At 40.2% G+C, this 12,621-nt stretch overlaps 1 protein-coding gene and 1 long non-coding RNA gene across 4 annotated transcripts in view; one reads left to right on the plus strand and one right to left on the minus strand.

The window, feature by feature from the left end:
- The window catches only part of dagla (diacylglycerol lipase, alpha), a 43,951-nt gene extending 36,045 nt beyond the window's left edge, over window positions 1-7,906 (minus strand). For 2 of the 3 annotated variants that reach the window (XM_024802459.2, XM_024802457.2), the window contains exon 1: window positions 6,920-7,906. The gene's annotated coding sequence lies outside the window, so the exon portion shown is untranslated. Of the gene's footprint in view, window positions 1-6,617; window positions 6,640-6,919 lie in introns of those variants that run through there. The other variant, XM_076883239.1, reaches the window with a different exon arrangement.
- A 680-nt stretch (window positions 7,907-8,586) lies between these two features.
- On the plus strand, window positions 8,587-12,187 carry LOC101474363 (uncharacterized). The gene is made up of 2 exons (XR_190997.6): window positions 8,587-9,278; window positions 10,022-12,187. It is a non-coding gene; the product is annotated as an uncharacterized LOC101474363 (long non-coding RNA).
- The last annotated feature ends 434 nt before the right edge of the window (window positions 12,188-12,621 follow it).

Here is a 12,621-nt window from a genome sequence, read left to right on the forward strand (position 1 = left end):
CAAGTTGTGGCCCACAGCCCGCTGGTTAGAGGCCCTTTATTTTCTATCACACCCTCTCCCTGCGCAACCTCCCCATCTATCAACACTCTAACCAAGCTCAAGAACATTGAGTTCGTCAGGCAAGCGTCTCCTCACACAGAGGGATGAGAGCACAACTTACTGAGTGGTCTGAAAACAAACAGCTGAGAAATATTAATCCATTATGATCAGGAATACAATTCCCTGCTCTGAACCAAACATTTCTAACACCACTCACTCTTTTTTACAATAATAAATATTAAAAGTGGGAATCACCAGGTACCCTACATTACGATATTAATGCAATTTTTAACATATCTGGAGTACTGCAATAAGATATATTGTAATTTGTTATGTCTTTTCAACAGCAAATTACATCCTCAAAGTTAAACTGTTTCAACCAATGGGATAATTTTATCTCACTGCAGTTACTTTGTGCCACTAAATGAGACTGTCAAACATACCGACACTGCCACCAAAACCTGCCATAAATGTTGACATAAGACAGAGTCCGTCTGCAGTCAGTCTGTGACTCAATGGGGTCATGTGTTGGCAATCTGTCTGCATCTGTTTGCAAACCTCTGACAATCTCTCTGAGAGTGATTGCTGTGATTTCAAGTCAGATGTGATTGCTTGCAGAAAGATTACTTCCTATCAGGTGAAACGAGCCCTACTTTGTTACTTTATTTAATAAGAAATTGATATTTGGTGTCCTTGCATGGATTGTGAAACTATGCTGTATTGATTTTTTCTCCCACCCCTAATAAATATGAAAAACTTGAAAACTGACACTGACATATTCTGCAATCATACACTGTGTGCTTAAAAGGTCACTGTAAAAAAAAAATAATTCTTTTTGCTGTTTTTATGCAGCTTGACTTTTCTTTTTTTTCCATAGTTATAGCAGTGCATGTTTTCAATGCATAAAAATGACGGCGAAATCTTTTTCATAATTATGTCCTCCAATTAGTGTTTAAATACACCATACTGAGCATACTGAGCCAGTCATGGACAGAACAGGAATAGGTTATGCTTCTGCTTAAAGGTTTACCTATTCACAGACACTGTGATACTTTGTGGTGTGAACACCAGTAGACCCTTAGTAACAGGTAACATTTGAACCAACAGAGCAAAAGCAGATTTTGGGTAAACCTATGAAATTACAACAAGCAAGTGAGCTTTTACAGGTTTTTACGGGTTTACACCTTTCTTAAGTCTAACGCTAAGAATGACGGGAAATTGGGAAGCTCTGCAGGTGTAGTAATCTATGTATTTTACATCATAACATCAGACAAAGATGGAACATGTTGTCAAGTGGGTGACACTACTTGATGCCAGTCTGGAACATGTTTCTTTTTTTGGGTGTCCATCCAAAACGGCAACAGACAGTAAATACACACTTTTGAGCGATAAACATAGTATCTAATTTTAATCCAAGTTTAGCCTGCTACTAAACTAACAGCTATGCACTATATTCAGTAATTAGTCCACTTTTCATATATTCACATGACATCTTTTGAACAGAATTAGGTTATGCGACTGGGGTTGCTTGAAAAGTTTACCTGTTAGCTTTTGGTGGGACGTGGGAGAGAGGAGAGGATCTAATGTGTATCCCAAAAAAAAAAAAAAAAAAGGAGATTCCTGCTTTCACCTGAGGTCTGCATCCTCTAGGTACCTGAAATTCTCTGTAGCACGCACACAGTTTCTGCAGCAACTCCTCATCCATAGGATGTAAATATTCATGTGGCCCCTTCGGTTTCTGAATTAAAAATTTATATCTTTGAAGTAGATAAGAATATAAATGTTGTACATTCACAAAAGTGTGTCTGAAATTGTGACTGTACACACAAAATGTACAGGTATAATTTCTGTGACATTTGTGTGCCAATTATAAATGACGGAATTTCTTCCATAAGACATTATCTAGTGGAATTGCTTTCTAGACTGGACTGACTCACGTTAATGTTGTGTGATATTTCTGGGGTTATGTGTGAAAGGGTTATTTAACTAGTGCACCATTAAAGGGTGATCTATAATTAAAGACAGGCTCTGCGAGCACACAGTTGGGCATAGAGGCATGCAGCAGGTAGCTCGTTATGTCTTCAAAATCAATGGGAATGAGATAGAAAGGAGAAAAAATATATATATTTACTTGACTTGAGACAGACATGGCAGGCTGAAGAGAGTTTGGCATGTAGTGAGGTGTTGGGCACAGTTCTGGAGAGACAGGCTACTAAGAATGTCTACAGAAAATGCTGAGGTTATGCTGGGTTGGCATGACTATGTGACTGCGGCACATAACCAAATCTCTCCGTCTCCTCTGCTCGCTGTCATACATCCATCTGCTCCAGTCTCTCTCTTTTTCTGCCTGGGTCAGTGTTACACTCTGCTCAGATCAAGATTCTCTCCAGCGTTTGTCACATCCCTGGCTCTGCTGTCTCTAATGATCCCGTCTCTCCCCGTTCTGTCACACGACAGCACCACTCTGTCCATCCTAAAGAATCTCACCCTCTCTCTTTCTCATCTCCCCATCTTCATGCTCTCCTACCCACACACTCATTCAGTATTCATATTTTAGAGGACATTTATGAGCACCATTTTCGGTGCAGATGCACACGCATCTACATTTTCTCCTCCGGCCCTCCCCTTCACAACCCCTCCTCTTCCTTATCAAGCTAATCCAGATTCTGGTTTTGGTTTCGCGTTGCTCATCTTTTTTTAGACTGAAAGCCATGTGCCGCTCACTCCTACTCTCCCTCTGCCTCTTTCTCCATCTTTTTCTCCCACCGCCGCCCACTCAATCCCTTTCACCTCTTCCCACTCCATTTTCTCTTCTTCCACTTGATGTGATAGTATGTGCGCCGCAGATTGCATGCGTGTGTTTGTGTATACATGATGATGCTTTTATGTGTTTGTGTGTTCGGCTGGCAACATATGTGGTCTGCCAACCTGTCTGTGGCATGCTGCCACATACTATATACGAATGTGTTTTTCATCATATGCGATCATATAGTGACTTCATCAATTCTCCCCATGCAACACTCTACTGCAGCCATAGCACTGTTGCATTTCTTGGGGAACATCAAATAGACGTTCTTCCACGTACTTCCACTGAACAGCTGTCTGATCACGGGTGCGGCTTGCAGATTTTGGAAAGCATACACGTCTGTTCGGAAGGGGACGCCGACAAACAACACCTGTCAGATAATCAATACTAGCTCATTTATGTGTGAATGTTTCCCTTTTATTTATGAGTTATTTGGACCGGCAACGATTCACAGTGAAGAAGATAAAACCTAAAATTCAGGCACATGCAAAGTATTACATATATAGCGGAGATAACAGGGACTTAAAATAGCAGATTTGAAAATGTTAATTGTGCTGGATCATTCGTGCACTTCCAATGCCATGTCAGGCAAATACACAGCGGTCACTGGAACACATTTCCAGCCTGTTGTGAACTACTGCAAGTTTCAGCTCATTTCAAAGAAAAGTATTCACTATTAAAATCCTGCCTTGTAGCATGATGTAGCCTAACAGGAAAATAAGTACCCTTTAATGCTGAAATGGACTCTTGACACACATGAGAAAATGAAACTCAATTTCAAGGGCCTATGGCATTATCATTTTGAGCTGAATATTTATAGCTCAACTAAAACTGTTCTGTTGCCCTCATTTAATTTCTCAGTTTAGGTGATTTGAGGAACTCGGCAGAAGTGTCTTGTTTAAACGTAAAATTTCACGCGCCGTAAATCCAAAAAACTTCCACTCAGTCTTCCTTTTATACAAGGTGTTTATCACAGCTCAGCCACAGCTACTGGCTTCTGACTCATGCACATGAACAAGTTATTTATGAAAAGCCAAACTTACAAGAATTTCAAAAAATGAAAATTAATCAAGACAGTCTAAAAAAACCTCAAAGATGCTTGTATATTTCATCATCAACTTCCAACTTCCAAGGACATTAACTCTATGACTTTACTGTCTACTTATCAATAACAGTGCCTTGATCTTTGTAACTCTGTTTAAAAGCATTACAATTAAATACCAGTAAAAAGACATACAGTTAACTGGTGAATTGCCTTTAGGTGTGAATGTGCGTGTGAATGGTTTCTTTGTGTTACACGTTAATTATACTTCTGCATCCCATTGATGCCATAACTTACGTCATAACCGGATCCCAGTTTTAACCTTGAGTCTTTTAACTTCTACGTAACCTGACATGCATGTCCCAATAAATGTAATTACACGTTGGGTTGATGCGTAGCACAATGACTTGAATGGCGTGGATGGTTACAATATTGAGTTTCCAGTCACATTGTCAGTTAGGACGCAGCTTTCCCACAGAAGTTTAACTCAAGCTTTAGCCCTGCGACAGACTGGTAACTTGTCCAGGGTGAAGATGAATGGATGGATGGATTTGGCAGCTAGACTTGTCGGTAAACAGGTATTTTGCAGTGTGCCTACTATAATCCCTAATGGTAACAAACTGTACAGCACTGCTCTGTACAGAACATAAACGTTGCAGTGTGTTACTGTCAGCTGCTTTGGTTACCGTTACACTGTTTGCATTCCTACTGTAAACTCCAAAAATAAAATGTATTACTGTAAATGTCAACTGCACGTTCTCATCCTCCTCCTCTCCCTTAAGCTGTAACATTTGTCCGGTCTTCCTCCCCTCACCCCCTACCAGTCACGGGAGATGGCTGTCCCTTCTTGAGCCTGGTTTTGCTAGAGGGTTCTTCCTGTTAAAAGGGACTTTTACCTTCCCAATGTTCACCAAGTGTTGGCTCAAAGGGGTAATTTGATTGTTGTACAGAAGTCCAAATCAGAAAGCATAAACGAGTAACAATATATCTACACCCTTGCAAAAAGATGCATTGATGCGGTCGATAATTAATGCTTTTTGTCATCTGCACTTCCATAAATACTGCCAAATGTTCTCCGTTGCTTTATCTAAAAGCCTTTTGACTCTTTAACTCGCTGTGAAAAACCAAACACCAGCATTAGACCTGTTACATCAGATTAAATTAATAAGTCTAGAGTGAAGACGAGAAGGCAGGCAGTTTTCTAGCACAAGAAGAGGTGACGTAACAGAAACTCTCGCAAAAACTGATGGGGAAAACAAAGAGACAACATATCCACCAGGACTCTGCTGGAGGCACTTGGTTTTCATTAGGAGAGAAGCCTCACAGGGACACCAGTGAATCAAGTGTTTACACTGGTGTTGATGCAGCCTGACATAGCCAGGAATGGCCTGACTGGCTTATTTTGCAAAAACACTTAGCTGTAGTTGATCTCAGGAAAACTAGCAATGAGCTTAAAAATGAATGAGAAGAAAAATAAAAAAATCTTCACCCTTACAAGATCTTCACGCAAAACCTAAATTAACTGGGTTTCCCCCTCCTTTCCTGTTTGTGTGAAGCTTTTCCACACCCTTTACAATCATGTATGTGTGCATGGAGGGTTAAGGTGGGGACGTGGACTACAATATTGATTAAATACATAAAGGATATGCAAGTTATAGGTGTAATGTAGGACCCTAGAGAACCCTGTCAGGGATATTCTGAATCAGAATGGGCCTTCAGAGGTTGACTGAATAGCACAGTAAAGGCAACATGTCTGTTAGCTTATTAGAGGGAAATTTGGGTATTTTGTTTTTATTTCGGACACATTATACAATTAAGCTGCAGCAGATGAAATCCTAATTCACGAATGCGGTTTAAAAAAAAATTATTTTATTGTATTACTGGAAAACGCTGGGTGAAACTTCCTTTGGGGATGGCTAAAAGCTTTTTTGGAGGAGGGTGCCAAAAATTCCTCTATGCAGTTTCCTGTGCAGAAATCATAAACGAAATGAGATATGTATGCATGGGTATAGTCCAGTACTTATCTGTGTGTCATAAACATGCCTCGCTGCAGCTCATAAACAACATATTAAGCACCTTAATATAAAACCAAAGACCACAACAGATCTTGACAACAGTGAGTGCCACTGTATGAGTAATAACCAACATTTCCTGCTCTCATCTCTTGTTTTGTTCAAATACTGTGTCATTCTCTTAAACCAGCATATTGCTATTTTTCAGGCATTTGTTATCCACTTTGGGACAGCCTGACATTCTCCTTACACCCTGCGGTCATCTTTCATCCATCGTGGCTTCATAAAGGCAGAGCACTTTGAGTGGGCATGAAAATATAGATAGAAAAGAGAAAAGCATGGATCCACAACTGGAAGTCGTGAGAAAAGAAGGGCCCAAATTAGCTGTGAAATATTCAGTGTGAATGATAAAGAGGTGTGACAGTCCCCATTACTGTCACTGTGCCAGGTCCCTTTTTTTGCAGGGAAGCGTGCAAGCATAAAGTCTGGATAATGTACTGGTCAGGCTTTAAAGCCTTGTTGGAAAGGCTCCTCTGTAGTAATGTTAAAGAACAGGGGATTGATGAGTTACCTACTAAATGAGGAGACAAACACCACAGAGTAAAGAGGTCTTCTGCACTACTTATTCTTGTAAATTGTGAAAAAAAAACTGCCATTATTTTCCTGTGTGATTTCTAACAAATAAAAGGTGAAACACACAAGAATAAAAAGCACTCACACCGCTGTTAGCTGATGTTTGTATTTTGCTCCAGCACCTTAACGTGTGATTCCAACAAGTCGATCACCATCAGTGGCAGTAGTACCCAGTCTCATGCAATCAGGACAGCTGCTTGAGGTGACATCCTGCCGCCCCAGCAAATGAGGATACGGCCTAAGAAATGTGCCTCAAACAGCGCTAAGACGTGGATTTAAAAGCCGGGTCACGCTGGCCGTGTCGTGGCGGGCTTTGCTGCCCTGCGTGTGCATATAACTAAAGGCGGCTTTACAGTCAAGTCTCATCCGTTTGCTGCTACTGCTCACCTGTGTTTTGACGATGCCTTGCCAAGACCCACTGCATCGGTTCCGCTCTCTTTTCCATATCCTTGCGACTGTCGACCCGCCTCAGGCTCGTCGTCCCCGACACCGGTTGAAGGTTGGGGGCTGGATGAACACTCAAACGCCTCACCGATGGAATTAAAATAACCGTGCAGACGTCATTACAACAGAAGGATGAATGGACCCAGAGACATCAAAGACCGGGAGCTTCCTCGGTTACCTCCCGGCTGTCAGGCAATCCTGAGACGCACAGTCGAAGCTGTAATTAATCACACGGCCGTTTTGAAAGCGCTGGAAACTGGCGGCTCGGCTCTCCGCTTAATTGCAACACGTCGTCGGCTGTGGTGGTCGTTTTCACGTCCGAGCTCTGCATGACTATTTCGATCCATGAAAGAGAATTACAGTCCCCTGGGATTAGCGAACATATCGAGCCCTTCGGGTTTCACGTTGTTGTTTGTAGCTTGTGTGTGTATGTGCCAACAGCCGGACAACTCCCGAATCCCGACACGGACGGCAGCAGTTCCCGAGAATCTAGCCCATCCCCTAGGATATTTTCCCACCGAAAAACGCGTACGAATTGGCTATTCCCCTTCCGTGTTTGGCTGCGCAAACCCAGGGCAGCTTTATGTTTACGCACACCTGACTCGTCCCCCCCCCTTTTTTTTTTTTTTTTTTTTTTTTTTAGTAAATGGCAGACCACAGACTCCGTGGAGGTGCTGTGGAGAAAGGGCGCCACCGGTGGTTTGTGAATTATCAGCAAACGTTTTCAAAGAGAGCGGTGCTTTTTTTTTTTTTTTCTTTTCTTTCAGAGGTTGCCGCTCCCCTTTGTGATGTCATCTAGAAAGACCCAGGGGGAGATCCGACAGTGATTTCTTTTTTCTTTTCTGTTTTGTTTTGTTCGCTCAGTTCATAGTTTGAGCAAGCTTTTCAGCTCTGCGCGCGATTCACAGCAAGAAACAACAGAAACGTCAACTTATTGAAGTGGGAACGGTTGTTCTGCGCATGCACGCTTTCTCACACTCGGTGACGACACTGGGATACATGGATAAACGCCGTTAATAATTTATTTTGCATGACATCATGACCCAATTCCCCCACCCATTTTTCCCCTCATATGACGTGCTCCTTGCAGATAATAAATCAAATCCATATTGTGTAAGAAGATCTGGATATGTAATAAAAAATTTCCTTTTGGGTTGTGCGCGTGTGTGTCGTCAGCTGGTACGGACCGGTAGCCTCTTAATTTGCAAGTTACTATCTTGAGATATCACTTTGGTCTTTGGATCGACATATAAATGGCGTCGGGGCTGCTGCACATCTTGCCGTGGTCTTGAAAAGAAGAAATAAATGCGAAAATCCTCGTGAGAACAAAGAGCCATTGCAGCCACAGGACTTCACTTTTACATGGAAAAGTGAACCAAGAGCTGAGCACTGGGACGTTTTTTTTTTTAAACAAACATCTAAAAAAAAAGAATCTTTTAGAAAAAATTTTTTTCTTTTTGTTTCAACTTCAAAATCTGTATCTGCGCACACACACACATGCAAACGTTTGTCCAGTGTTATGTAACTATGATGTAACCAAAAGAAATCAGATATTTAGAATATAAAATATATTTAGAATAAAGAATATGTTATACATTTTAATAAATGTATATTTATATAATTTATTTTATTATTGTAATTATTTGTTAATGTATTTATTGTTCATGTACCCAGTGACGCTAAAGCCTTGATTTTCCGCTTTAATTTGGAGGATGTTGCCTTTACGTTATGAATAGCGTCTCTAGCCTACGTCACTCTACTCTTACGTCTTATAGGTTGGGTAAAAGGTTAATAATTGATGGCCATACTGTCAACGACATACCAATACACCCCCGAAATCCTGTAAGATTAAAGTCAGCTCCTTTTATCCACAGAAACTGTTTTATTTGCAGTTAGCTGTCTGATTATCGACAGATAATTAAAAAAAATGCTTCTAAACGAAAAAACAAGTTATTTTAATGTATTAGCCTGTATTTGACTAGTTTAATGATCACAGTAATATAAACTCGATAAATAATGAAGGAAATCCCATTTATTTAGCCGATAATAAGACAGCGGGTCTGTGCTTGCGCAATAATCTCAAAAAGACGTGATCCAGGAGTCGACTCCCCCTAATTTGAGCACCTGATGGTACGTCCCAGTTTCTCGTCCTCTCCCTCTCATTTTCCTGCCGTCTGCTTTCTGCGTCCTCCATCTCTCCGCTGTCTCCCACCTTCCTACGTTAAGGACATTCAACTTTTGCCGTGTTTTCTGTACCACCCGTTATCCCTGTAATATATATATATATAGTGCTGCTGGATAGGTAGGTGAAAACTATATTTCCTCTATTAGATATTTCCTGTATAACAGGGGACTTTTTTGTTAAGCTGCGTCCAACATGCATTTTGTAATATTGAAGCTGAATAATGCGTTCTTTTAGTCTTGTCTTGTATTTATTCCTCTTCGTTTGTTCTAATTAGCATTTTCCCTGATTTCCTCTGTTGCAGTGACTGTACTCCTTATTTCTTTCCTCCATCTTGTCCTACATTTATAGCACAAATGACTCATGCGGGCTTTACAGAATAGAGAACAAGGAGGGGAAAAAAGATAAAATCTTCATGTTGCATTTCCACTATAGGCTCTTCTCACGGTCAAAGGAGTAAAGATTAAGCCTTACATCAGCTCTGCAGATGCAATGCTTTCCTCCCCCCTTGCCTCCATTATAAAGCTAGAAGATTGTCCCATGAAAAACCTTAACATAGGACGCTTCTGTGGCTTCTTTTTCCTTCAGTGGGAGATCGTGTCACAGGAGATGTCACCAAAATAAACAATTTCGAGCCCCTATAAGCACCAGAGCATTCCTATCAATGTCATATTTCCAAGGTCACATTTAAGGCCCTATCGCCTCACGACTGCTTCACTGCTGTAAGGTGAATCCATGATTATCAGGTGGTCTTTCATATGCCAGTGGCTTTACACTCAACAGAGCATATGACATGATGTCTGAGCCCAGTTTAGAGGGATAATCTGGCAATGTCTGTTTGCTGTCTTTTTTTTTTTCCTCAGTGAAGCAGCACAGAGCTGACCTTATAAAGTATCCTGTAACCAGACCACACCTCTGTCTCAGAGCTGATGGAAGCCAAAGGCAAGCCTGGGACTTCAGCTCCAAAGGCAGCACCTAAAGTGGAGAAAAAGGAGCCGGCTGCCCCACGCAAGTCTGACCCTGCCCCTGCAGCTCCTGAGCCGGAGCATCGCCCTCCTGCGCAGGATGGAGCAGCGGAAACAGAGACAGCAGCAGCAGGTGACGAAGCTGCAGCCTCCGGCACAGACTCTCTGGAACACCTGAAGCCCTTTCTTATTGGTGGGGCCGTTATTGCTGCGGGAGCCATTTTGCTCGGAGTATTGCTACTGGCGAGGAGAAATTAAAACCAAATCATTATCTGAAGTTGGGGTATTTATTGGTTGATGACTTAGATGGTCGCTGCTGATTGGTTCACAGACTATCATGATAAAGATTGGGGACTTTTTCTTTTTGTTTTTTTTAGCCCTGCTTTCACTTGTAGTGAATCAACTCATTTGATTTCCGATCAAGGCTGTATATGGAGCATAATTACACATATTATATGCATGAATTTGCTACAATACTGCATCTGAAGTGTAATTATATAATTATATAAAACACACTCAAAAAAACCTTACGCCGAGCTAAAAACCTGAACTCTTAAAGGTAGCTTATTCAGCTGCTTTGTCTGGTTTAATCTAATTTCAACAAATATTGACAAAAATGTTTAAATATTTGTACATTCTTGCACCAGAAATGAGCTTGGTTCACTTTGCTAAAAGAAACACGTGAAGCCTCAAATCATAATATTGAACCTTTGAAATATGAATAGCAGCTATCAGAGTTCTAGGTTTTTACTTTACTTTAAAATGAGACTGTTGGAAGAGAAGAGCAGAGAATAGCTGGGATTGTGCACTGTGGTGTATTGAAACTACTCTGGCTAAATCATTGATAGCCTAATGGAAGGTACTGAGTTCCTCTATTAGTATAGAGCGTATGAGACATCGAACTGGCGAACACAAGCAAGTACAACACAATAAAAATTCAGAGAGAACACATAAGTATGCAGGGGTCGAGGAATGGCACATGAAGGGTCGTTGGATGTAAAATATGTATACTGTGGACCAGAGTATAATAGTGCAGTTATTTATTATTGTAGAATAAGCAGATTTATTTTACTGTCAAATTATATCACAAATCAATAACCTTTCGTGTCTTACACAGCAGCCGCAGTCATGCTGTTTCAATCTGTTTACATCTTACAGTAGATGTTTAGCTGTAGCAGGCTGAACAGCCATTAGTGTTGTGTATCAGGTTAAAAGCCTGCTGCCAAAACATGATAGTTATTTCTGTCCTCCCTCTGCCCCTCTTATGTTTTCTAAACCTTGTCAACCTCATTTAGGAATTAGTAATGAGAGCATCCCGAATACTCTTATACAATGAAAGTGTGGTGTGCATGAACTATTGTTCTATAGTTGGATAGAACTGTAGTTTAATCAAAAGGGAAAAAAGCAGTCTCGGTTTTTGTTCCTGCACTCATTAACTTGTACAGCTGTACACATTATTTCCAACTCACATTGCAAAGCTCATGGGGGGGATTGTCCCCCGTTCCATAAGTAGATGCATAAGACAGTTCTAACACATATTTAACTTTAAGGATATGTATACATTTTACACATTACTGGCCATTAACATTGTGCTAACACTCAGCACTCATCACTACACTTAGCACCCCAAGCATGTCCAAAACATAGATGGCCTATGCCAACACTGAAACAAACTTCACCTTACATTGTACAATACAGTGTACCAAAAAAAAAAGAAGAAGAAGAAGAAAATTCCTATTTTCATAATCTCAACAGCGTATAAATGCAATAATTCAGATAGGACTCCTCATTTAGCACACGTGCGGTAGCAAGTTAAATTATATAAACATTGTCATAATGTGTGATGTTAGTGATGGAAATGATGGCGATGTTACATACGATGATAATGAGGGTGATGGTATGCTGTGGTATAGTATGGTGGCTGTAATGATAGTATTGATGGTTATGATATATTTTTTTATATATTTATAACATATTTACCTTATGCACCCTCCCCTTAGCTCCCAAACTTCTTAATGTGTAAAAAGAAAGTGAAACCCAACTTTATTAAAGGTAGTGAACCAACCCAAGTGAGTATGTCTTTAATCACAACTTCAGCTTTAAATGGGTTATAAATGATACCCAGTTTCATCTGAACTTTATATTTACATGTCTATTAAAAATCAACAACAACATTGTTTATTTATGATGGCATAGTTGAACCTTTTCTACTTATGTATATGTATGTGTGTGTGTGTGTGTATATATATATATATATATATATATATATATATATATATATATATACATACACACACACACACACACACACACACACACTAACTTCTGGTTGACTTAATTTTACTTTCTGTATTCTGTGATTTGTGATATTTACTACTATAATTTATTATTTTTGTATTTTGTTATTATTTGAATTTTATTCAGTTATTTGTCACAACAAAGTTTATAGTTCACCATGAATGTATCAGACTGCATCAGGTGTCCAGGAACGTCTTTAA

This window comes from Maylandia zebra, linkage group LG1 (assembly GCF_041146795.1).
Source record: "Maylandia zebra isolate NMK-2024a linkage group LG1, Mzebra_GT3a, whole genome shotgun sequence".
Lineage (NCBI taxonomy): Eukaryota > Metazoa > Chordata > Actinopteri > Cichliformes > Cichlidae > Maylandia > Maylandia zebra.